The sequence below is a fragment of the Lasioglossum baleicum genome, unplaced genomic scaffold (genome assembly GCF_051020765.1).
Source record: "Lasioglossum baleicum unplaced genomic scaffold, iyLasBale1 scaffold1164, whole genome shotgun sequence".
Taxonomy (NCBI): Eukaryota; Metazoa; Arthropoda; class Insecta; order Hymenoptera; family Halictidae; genus Lasioglossum; species Lasioglossum baleicum.
Window position 1 is genome coordinate 10,001 of NW_027470223.1, and position 10,000 is coordinate 20,000.

The following is a 10,000-nucleotide window of genomic DNA, read 5'->3' on the forward strand; positions in this document are numbered from 1 at the left end:
GAACATTTTTCAAGTCCAACCGCCAAGAGTAAACTTATCTTTCTATCGTATCTAGACCATTATAAATATTAGATCATTGTATAATAAAGCATTCTAACAATAAATATCAAGTATCAAAGCTCTAGGATGAATATTTATCGAATAAACTCAGAATAATGTTCCGGGCGCATTGCGTGCAACTCCGACCGAAGCGAAATTTTTCCAAGTCCAACCGCCAAGAGTAAACTTTTTTCCTAGCGTTCCCAGACCATTATAAATATTAGATCATTGTATAATAACGCATTCTAACAATAAATATCAAGTATCAAAGCTTTAGGATGAATATTTATCGAATAAACTCAGAATAATGTTCCGGGCGCATTGCGAGCAACTCCGACCGAGCGAAATTTTTCTAAGTCCAACCGCCAAGAGTAAACTTTTTTTCTAGCGTTCCCAGACCATTATAAATATTAGATCATTGTATAATAACGCATTCTAACAATAAATATCAAGTATCAAAGCTTTAGGATGAATATTTATCGAATAAACTCAGAATAATGTTCCGGGCGCATTGCGAGCAACTCCGACCGAGCGAAATTTTTCTAAGTCCAACCGCCAAGAGTAAACTTTTTTCCTAGCGTTCCCAGACCATTATAAATATTAGATCATTGTATAACAACGCATTCTAACAATAAATATCAAGTATCAAAGCTCTAGGATGAATATTTATCGAATAAACTCAGAATAATGTTCCGGGCGCATTGCGAGCAACTCCGACCGAGCGAAATTTTTCTAAGTCCAACCGCCAAGAGTAAACTTTTTTCCTAGCGTTCCCAGACCATTATAAATATTAGATCATTGTATAATAACGCATTCTAACAATAAATATCAAGTATCAAAGCTTTAGGATGAATATTTATCGAATAAACTCAGAATAATGTTCCGGGCGCATTGCGAGCAACTCCGACCGAGCGAAATTTTTCTAAGTCCAACCGCCAAGAGTAAACTTTTTTCCTAGCGTTCCCAGACCATTATAAATATTAGATCATTGTATAATAACGCATTCTAACAATAAATATCAAGTGTCAAAGCTTTAGGATGAATATTCATCGAATAAACTCAGAATAATGTTCCGGGCGCATTGCGAGCAACTCCGACCGAGCGAAATTTTTCTAAGTCCAACCGCCAAGAGTAAACTTTTTTCCTAGCGTTCCCAGACCATTATAAATATTAGATCATTGTATAACAACGCATTCTAACAATAAATATCAAGTATCAAAGCTCTAGGATGAATATTTATCGAATAAACTCAGAATAATGTTCCGGGCGCATTGCGAGCAACTCCGACCGAGCGAAATTTTTCTAAGTCCAACCGCCAAGAGTAAACTTTTTTCCTAGCGTTCCCGGACCATTATAAATATTAGATCATTGTATAACAACGCATTCTAACAATAAATATCAAGTATCAAAGCTCTAGGATGAATATTTATCGAATAAACTCAGAATAATGTTCCGGGCGCATTGCGAGCAACTCCGACCGAGCGAAATTTTTCTAAGTCCAACCGCCAAGAGTAAACTTTTTTCCTAGCGTTCCCAGACCATTATAAATATTAGATCATTGTATAATAACGCATTCTAACAATAAATATCAAGTATCAAAGCTTTAGGATGAATATTTATCGAATAAACTCAGAATAATGTTCCGGGCGCATTGCGAGCAACTCCGACCGAGCGAAATTTTTCTAAGTCCAACCGCCAAGAGTAAACTTTTTTCCTAGCGTTCCCAGACCATTATAAATATTAGATCATTGTATAATAACGCATTCTAACAATAAATATCAAGTATCAAAGCTCTAGGATGAATATTTATCGAATAAACTCAGAATAATGTTCCGGGCGCATTGCGAGCAACTCCGACCGAGCGAAATTTTTCTAAGTCCAACCGCCAAGAGTAAACTTTTTTCCTAGCGTTCCCAGACCATTATAAATATTAGATCATTGTATAATAACGCATTCTAACAATAAATATCAAGTATCAAAGCTTTAGGATGAATATTTATCGAATAAACTCAGAATAATGTTCCGGGCGCATTGCGAGCAACTCCGACCGAGCGAAATTTTTCTAAGTCCAACCGCCAAGAGTAAACTTTTTTCCTAGCGTTCCCAGACCATTATAAATATTAGATCATTGTATAATAACGCATTCTAACAATAAATATCAAGTATCAAAGCTTTAGGATGAATATTTATCGAATAAACTCAGAATAATGTTCCGGGCGCATTGCGAGCAACTCCGACCGAGCGAAATTTTTCTAAGTCCAACCGCCAAGAGTAAACTTTTTTCCTAGCGTTCCCAGACCATTATAAATATTAGATCATTGTATAATAACGCATTCTAACAATAAATATCAAGTATCAAAGCTTTAGGATGAATATTTATCGAATAAACTCAGAATAATGTTCCGGGCGCATTGCGAGCAACTCCGACCGAGCGAAATTTTTCTAAGTCCAACCGCCAAGAGTAAACTTTTTTCCTAGCGTTCCCAGACCATTATAAATATTAGATCATTGTATAATAACGCATTCTAACAATAAATATCAAGTGTCAAAGCTTTAGGATGAATATTTATCGAATAAACTCAGAATAATGTTCCGGGCGCATTGCGAGCAACTCCGACCGAGCGAAATTTTTCTAAGTCCAACCGCCAAGAGTAAACTTTTTTCCTAGCGTTCCCAGACCATTATAAATATTAGATCATTGTATAACAACGCATTCTAACAATAAATATCAAGTATCAAAGCTCTAGGATGAATATTTATCGAATAAACTCAGAATAATGTTCCGGGCGCATTGCGAGCAACTCCGACCGAGCGAAATTTTTCTAAGTCCAACCGCCAAGAGTAAACTTTTTTCCTAGCGTTCCCAGACCATTATAAATATTAGATCATTGTATAATAACGCATTCTAACAATAAATATCAAGTATCAAAGCTTTAGGATGAATATTTATCGAATAAACTCAGAATAATGTTCCGGGCGCATTGCGAGCAACTCCGACCGAGCGAAATTTTTCTAAGTCCAACCGCCAAGAGTAAACTTTTTTCCTAGCGTTCCCAGACCATTATAAATATTAGATCATTGTATAATAACGCATTCTAACAATAAATATCAAGTGTCAAAGCTTTAGGATGAATATTCATCGAATAAACTCAGAATAATGTTCCGGGCGCATTACGAGCAACTCCGACCGAGCGAAATTTTTCTAAGTCCAACCGCCAAGAGTAAACTTTTTTCCTAGCGTTCCCAGACCATTATAAATATTAGATCATTGTATAACAACGCATTCTAACAATAAATATCAAGTATCAAAGCTCTAGGATGAATATTTATCGAATAAACTCAGAATAATGTTCCGGGCGCATTGCGAGCAACTCCGACCGAGCGAAATTTTTCTAAGTCCAACCGCCAAGAGTAAACTTTTTTCCTAGCGTTCCCAGACCATTATAAATATTAGATCATTGTATAATAACGCATTCTAACAATAAATATCAAGTATCAAAGCTTTAGGATGAATATTTATCGAATAAACTCAGAATAATGTTCCGGGCGCATTGCGAGCAACTCCGACCGAGCGAAATTTTTCTAAGTCCAACCGCCAAGAGTAAACTTTTTTCCTAGCGTTCCCAGACCATTATAAATATTAGATCATTGTATAATAACGCATTCTAACAATAAATATCAAGTATCGAAGCTCTAGGATGAATATTTATCGAATAAACTCAGAATAATGTTCCGGGCGCATTGCGAGCAACTCCGACCGAGCGAAATTTTTCTAAGTCCAACCGCCAAGAGTAAACTTTTTTCCTAGCGTTCCCAGACCATTATAAATATTAGATCATTGTATAATAACGCATTCTAACAATAAATATCAAGTATCGAAGCTCTAGGATGAATATTTATCGAATAAACTCAGAATAATGTTCCGGGCGCATTGCGAGCAACTCCGACCGAGCGAAATTTTTCAAAGTCCAACCGCCAAGAGTAAACTTTTTTCCTAGCGTTCCCAGACAATTATAAATATTAGATCATCGTGTGGTAAAGCATTTTGAAGACAAATATCAAGTATGAAAGCGCTCGGATGAGTATTTATCGAATAAACTGAGAATAATGTTCGGAGCGCATCGCTTGCTCGGCCGCTCGAACGAATCGTTCGCGCGCCGAGGCGCGTCGGATCGCCCTGCGAAGGAGCTCGAGCGAAATTTTTCTAAGTCCAACCGCCAAGAGTAAACTTTTCTCCCCGAGCTCCCGCACGACTTTAATCGTTATATCCACGCACGATACCGCTTGTCATCAATATTTCTCGAGTTTCAAAGCTCTCGAACGCGTATTGCTCCAGTTTTTGTGAAATATTGCTCCGACCGCCAAGAGTAAACTTATCTTTCCGGCTTACTCGGACAATTATAAATATTAGATCATCGTGTGGTAAAGCATTTCGAAGACAAATATCAAGTATGAAAGCGCTCGGATGAGTATTTATCGAATAAACTGAGAATAATGTTCGGAGCGCATCGCTTGCTCGGCCGCTCGAACGAATCGTTCGCGCGCCGAGGCGGGTCGGATCGCCGTGCGAAGGAGCTCGAGCTAAATTTTTCTAAGTCCAACCGCCAAGAGTAAACTTTTCTCCCCGAGCTCCCGCACGACTTTAATCGTTATATCCACGCACGATACCGCTTGTCATCAATATTTCTCGAGTTTCAAAGCTCTCGGACGCGTATTGCTCCAGTTTTTGTGAAATATTGCTCCGACCGCCAAGAGTAAACTTATCTTTCCGGCTTACTCGGACAATTATAAATATTAGATCATCGTGTGGTAAAGCATTTCGAAGACAAATATCAAGTATGAAAGCGCTCGGATGAGTATTTATCGAATAAACTGAGAATAATGTTCGGAGCGCATCGCTTGCTCGGCCGCTCGAACGAATCGTTCGCGCGCCGAGGCGGGTCGGATCGCCGTGCGAAGGAGCTCGAGCGAAATTTTTCTAAGTCCAACCGCCAAGAGTAAACTTTTCTCCCCGAGCTCCCGCACGACTTTAATCGTTATATCCACGCACGATACCGCTTGTCATCAATGTTTCTCGAGTTTCAAAGCTCTCGGACGCGTATTGCTCCAGTTTTTGTGAAATATTGCTCCGACCGCCAAGAGTAAACTTATCTTTCCGGCTTACTCGGACAATTATAAATATTAGATCATCGTGTGGTAAAGCATTTCGAAGACAAATATCAAGTATGAAAGCGCTCGGATGAGTATTTATCGAATAAACTGAGAATAATGTTCGGAGCGCATCGCTTGCTCGGCCGCTCGAACGAATCGTTCGCGCGCCGAGGCGCGTCGTATCGCCGTGCGAAGGAGCTCGAGCGAAATTTTTCTAAGTCCAACCGCCAAGAGTAAACTTTTCTCCCCGAGCTCCCGCACGACTTTAATCGTTATATCCACGCACGATACCGCTTGTCATCAATATTTCTCGAGTTTCAAAGCTCTCGGACGCGTATTGCTCCAGTTTTTGTGAAATATTGCTCCGACCGCCAAGAGTAAACTTATCTTTCCGGCTTACTCGGACAATTATAAATATTAGATCATCGTGTGGTAAAGCATTTCGAAGACAAATATCAAGTATGAAAGCGCTCGGATGAGTATTTATCGAATAAACTGAGAATAATGTTCGGAGCGCATCGCTTGCTCGGCCGCTCGAACGAATCGTTCGCGCGCCGAGGCGGGTCGGATCGCCGTGCGAAGGAGCTCGAGCGAAATTTTTCTAAGTCCAACCGCCAAGAGTAAACTTTTCTCCCCGAGCTCCCGCACGACTTTAATCGTTATATCCACGCACGATACCGCTTGTCATCAATGTTATTCGAGTTTCAAAGCTCTCGGACGCGTATTGCTCCAGTTTTTGTGAAATATTGCTCCGACCGCCAAGAGTAAACTTATCTTTCCGGCTTACTCGGACAATTATAAATATTAGATCATCGTGTGGTAAAGCATTTCGAAGACAAATATCAAGTATGAAAGCGCTCGGATGAGTATTTATCGAATAAACTGAGAATAATGTTCGGAGCGCATCGCTTGCTCGGCCGCTCGAACGAATCGTTCGCGCGCCGAGGCGGGTCGGATCGCCGTGCGAAGGAGCTCGAGCGAAATTTTTCTAAGTCCAACCGCCAAGAGTAAACTTTTCTCCCCGAGCTCCCGCACGACTTTAATCGTTATATCCACGCACGATACCGCTTGTCATCAATGTTTCTCGAGTTTCAAAGCTCTCGGACGCGTATTGCTCCAGTTTTTGTGAAATATTGCTCCGACCGCCAAGAGTAAACTTATCTTTCCGGCTTACTCGGACAATTATAAATATTAGATCATCGTGTGGTAAAGCATTTCGAAGACAAATATCAAGTATGAAAGCGCTCGGATGAGTATTTATCGAATAAACTGAGAATAATGTTCGGAGCGCATCGCTTGCTCGGCCGCTCGAACGAATCGTTCGCGCGCCGAGGCGCGTCGTATCGCCGTGCGAAGGAGCTCGAGCGAAATTTTTCTAAGTCCAACCGCCAAGAGTAAACTTTTCTCCCCGAGCTCTCGCACGACTTTAATCGTTATATCCACGCACGATACCGCTTGTCATCAATATTTCTCGAGTTTCAAAGCTCTCGGACGCGTATTGCTCCAGTTTTTGTGAAATATTGCTCCGACCGCCAAGAGTAAACTTATCTTTCCGGCTTACTCGGACAATTATAAATATTAGATCATCGTGTGGTAAAGCATTTCGAAGACAAATATCAAGTATGAAAGCGCTCGGATGAGTATTTATCGAATAAACTGAGAATAATGTTCGGAGCGCATCGCTTGCTCGGCCGCTCGAACGAATCGTTCGCGCGCCGAGGCGGGTCGGATCGCCGTGCGAAGGAGCTCGAGCGAAATTTTTCTAAGTCCAACCGCCAAGAGTAAACTTTTCTCCCCGAGCTCCCGCACGACTTTAATCGTTATATCCACGCACGATACCGCTTGTCATCAATGTTTCTCGAGTTTCAAAGCTCTCGGACGCGTATTGCTCCAGTTTTTGTGAAATATTGCTCCGACCGCCAAGAGTAAACTTATCTTTCCGGCTTACTCGGACAATTATAAATATTAGATCATCGTGTGGTAAAGCATTTGGAAGACAAATATCAAGTATGAAAGCGCTCGGATGAGTATTTATCGAATAAACTGAGAATAATGTTCGGAGCGCATCGCTTGCTCGGCCGCTCGAACGATTCGTTCGCGCGCCGAGGCGCGTCGTATCGCCGTGCGAAGGAGCTCGAGCGAAATTTTTCTAAGTCCAACCGCCAAGAGTAAACTTTTCTCCCCGAGATCTCGCACGAGTTTAATCGTTATATCCACGCACGATACCGCTTGTCATCAATATTTCTCGAGTTTCAATGCTCTCGGACGCGTATTGCTCCAGTTTTTGTGAAATATTGCTCCGACCGCCAAGAGTAAACTTATCTTTCCGGCTTACTCGGACAATTATAAATATTAGATCATCGTGTGGTAAAGCATTTCGAAGACAAATATCAAGTATGAAAGCGCTCGGATGAGTATTTATCGAATAAACTGAGAATAATGTTCGGAGCGCATCGCTTGCTCGGCCGCTCGAACGAATCGTTCGCGCGCCGAGGCGCGTCGTATCGCCGTGCGAAGGAGCTCGAGCGAAATTTTTCTAAGTCCAACCGCCAAGAGTAAACTTTTCTCCCCGAGCTCCCGCACGACTTTAATCGTTATATCCACGCACGATACCGCTTGTCATCAATATTTCTCGAGTTTCAAAGCTCTCGGACGCGTATTGCTCCAGTTTTTGTGAAATATTGCTCCGACCGCCAAGAGTAAACTTATCTTTCCGGCTTACTCGGACAATTATAAATATTAGATCATCGTGTGGTAAAGCATTTCGAAGACAAATATCAAGTATGAAAGCGCTCGGATGAGTATTTATCGAATAAACTGAGAATAATGTTCGGAGCGCATCGCTTGCTCGGCCGCTCGAACGAATCGTTCGCGCGCCGAGGCGGGTCGGATCGCCGTGCGAAGGAGCTCGAGCGAAATTTTTCTAAGTCCAACCGCCAAGAGTAAACTTTTCTCCCCGAGCTCCCGCACGACTTTAATCGTTATATCCACGCACGATACCGCTTGTCATCAATGTTATTCGAGTTTCAAAGCTCTCGGACGCGTATTGCTCCAGTTTTTGTGAAATATTGCTCCGACCGCCAAGAGTAAACTTATCTTTCCGGCTTACTCGGACAATTATAAATATTAGATCATCGTGTGGTAAAGCATTTCGAAGACAAATATCAAGTATGAAAGCGCTCGGATGAGTATTTATCGAATAAACTGAGAATAATGTTCGGAGCGCATCGCTTGCTCGGCCGCTCGAACGAATCGTTCGCGCGCCGAGGCGGGTCGGATCGCCGTGCGAAGGAGCTCGAGCGAAATTTTTCTAAGTCCAACCGCCAAGAGTAAACTTTTCTCCCCGAGCTCCCGCACGACTTTAATCGTTATATCCACGCACGATACCGCTTGTCATCAATGTTTCTCGAGTTTCAAAGCTCTCGGACGCGTATTGCTCCAGTTTTTGTGAAATATTGCTCCGACCGCCAAGAGTAAACTTATCTTTCCGGCTTACTCGGACAATTATAAATATTAGATCATCGTGTGGTAAAGCATTTGGAAGACAAATATCAAGTATGAAAGCGCTCGGATGAGTATTTATCGAATAAACTGAGAATAATGTTCGGAGCGCATCGCTTGCTCGGCCGCTCGAACGATTCGTTCGCGCGCCGAGGCGCGTCGTATCGCCGTGCGAAGGAGCTCGAGCGAAATTTTTCTAAGTCCAACCGCCAAGAGTAAACTTTTCTCCCCGAGATCTCGCACGAGTTTAATCGTTATATCCACGCACGATACCGCTTGTCATCAATATTTCTCGAGTTTCAATGCTCTCGGACGCGTATTGCTCCAGTTTTTGTGAAATATTGCTCCGACCGCCAAGAGTAAACTTATCTTTCCGGCTTACTCGGACAATTATAAATATTAGATCATCGTGTGGTAAAGCATTTCGAAGACAAATATCAAGTATGAAAGCGCTCGGATGAGTATTTATCGAATAAACTGAGAATAATGTTCGGAGCGCATCGCTTGCTCGGCCGCTCGAACGAATCGTTCGCGCGCCGAGGCGCGTCGTATCGCCGTGCGAAGGAGCTCGAGCGAAATTTTTCTAAGTCCAACCGCCAAGAGTAAACTTTTCTCCCCGAGCTCCCGCACGACTTTAATCGTTATATCCACGCACGATACCGCTTGTCATCAATATTTCTCGAGTTTCAAAGCTCTCGGACGCGTATTGCTCCAGTTTTTGTGAAATATTGCTCCGACCGCCAAGAGTAAACTTATCTTTCCGGCTTACTCGGACAATTATAAATATTAGATCATCGTGTGGTAAAGCATTTCGAAGACAAATATCAAGTATGAAAGCGCTCGGATGAGTATTTATCGAATAAACTGAGAATAATGTTCGGAGCGCATCGCTTGCTCGGCCGCTCGAACGAATCGTTCGCGCGCCGAGGCGGGTCGGATCGCCGTGCGAAGGAGCTCGAGCGAAATTTTTCTAAGTCCAACCGCCAAGAGTAAACTTTTCTCCCCGAGCTCCCGCACGACTTTAATCGTTATATCCACGCACGATACCGCTTGTCATCAATGTTATTCGAGTTTCAAAGCTCTCGGACGCGTATTGCTCCAGTTTTTGTGAAATATTGCTCCGACCGCCAAGAGTAAACTTATCTTTCCGGCTTACTCGGACAATTATAAATATTAGATCATCGTGTGGTAAAGCATTTCGAAGACAAATATCAAGTATGAAAGCGCTCGGATGAGTATTTATCGAATAAACTGAGAATAATGTTCGGAGCGCATCGCTTGCTCGGCCGCTCGAACGAATCGTTCGCGC